This window comes from Sinocyclocheilus anshuiensis, unplaced genomic scaffold (assembly GCF_001515605.1).
Source record: "Sinocyclocheilus anshuiensis isolate Anshui unplaced genomic scaffold, SAMN03320099.WGS_v1.1 scaffold1182, whole genome shotgun sequence".
NCBI lineage: Eukaryota > Metazoa > Chordata > Actinopteri > Cypriniformes > Cyprinidae > Sinocyclocheilus > Sinocyclocheilus anshuiensis.
The window spans coordinates 140,029-141,449 of NW_015558653.1; the positions used below are offsets into that span (position 1 = coordinate 140,029).

A 1,421-nucleotide genomic window follows, 5' to 3' on the forward strand; every position below is an offset into this window, starting at 1 on the left:
AAATTAGAGGCAACCACTGCATTTTAATCATGATCTGCACGGGCAGTTTGTTTTTGATTTAGATTAATTTCAGGATTTAAAACAAAAACAGAATGGTCTGACTTTAGGTGTTATTTATTTATTTGCTACATAAAACATCTGCACAAAACAAAAACAGCAGGTCTGAATGAGACGCACTCTCTGACAGCAGGTGGCGCCTATGAACAGGGTTGCCAGGTTTTCGCAATAAAACTAGTCCAATCGCGTTTCGAGGGGGGTTCCCCTGTAAAAATCGTATTCCGGGGGTAAAATATCACGTTATTGGTGTCGCTTCAACCCGCGGACATGAACAACAACCCGCACTGCTTATGAACCGACCGCAATATAGCGTTTCCTTGTTTACTGCTGAAAACAAAGCAAAGTTGCGATTTATACGGAGAAGAAAATGCCATTGCCATCGAAACTTTTCTCAAGACAGTTCCCTTCAGTGATACATTAATGTAACCCCATAAATGTAATGCATTTTTGTACTTATTTTACTGTTATTTTCGGGATCTACTAGGACAGTGATAAAGATCTACCAGTCGATCGCGATCGACGGGTTGGCGACCACTGACTTACAAGGAATGCCTTATTAATAACTTTGAACGGAGGATGTCTTTGGATTAATGAATGCCCATAACATGAACAATCTCTGCCTCTGATTCAGTCTCTTTTTGATGACATCACTAATAATATAGTGTTTTACTGATGAGGTCACTTTCTAATTTCTTGCTCTACCTCATATGACCACAAGAGGTCGCTTGGCTACATGACATCACACCTGGCAATGCCAGGACAGATATCTTGAACAGTGTTGCCATGGCGATTTATTAAAGTAACAGTAAAAAAGGAAACAGTAATTTTCTTGTATCTTTAAAGTGCATTATCCAAACTCTTCAAAACTTTTTTTACATATGGAGAACAAGTCATTCTGAGGAAACATGCTCAGTTTCATAAATGTAAAATGCTCAGGGGCCAACAAAAAATGTAAAACTATCAAACATTTCAGCTGACAGATGAAGGCTGTAATACTAAGGTTATCATATGATAAGAAATCTTTTAAGCCTAATCCTCTTTCTGCTCAGTTTGCATTAGTTAGATTGACAAATAAATACATAAAATAAGTTGATGTGTATTGTACTGGTAATATAGTTTTATATAATTATTTTACAAATGCTTATAAGATCATTAAAATGGATGTGTTAAATGCAGAGCACAAATTCCGAGTATGGGACACCACACTTGGCTACACGTCACGTCAAAATAATACACTACGCATCAATATCTCTTCCCTTTGTTTCACTTTCATATTCATACTTTTGGATTTTTTTTTTATTTCATTTATTTTATTTGAAGTAATGGAAATGGTTTTTATGCTTTGAGTTTTAGTTAACTATAAT

At 35.9% G+C, this 1,421-nt stretch overlaps 1 protein-coding gene across 2 annotated transcripts in view; it reads left to right on the forward strand.

Annotated features, from left to right (window-relative positions):
- The window catches only part of tars3 (threonyl-tRNA synthetase 3), a 20,915-nt gene that overhangs the window by 2,804 nt on the left and 16,690 nt on the right, over positions 1-1,421 (forward strand). The window lies entirely within an intron of this gene.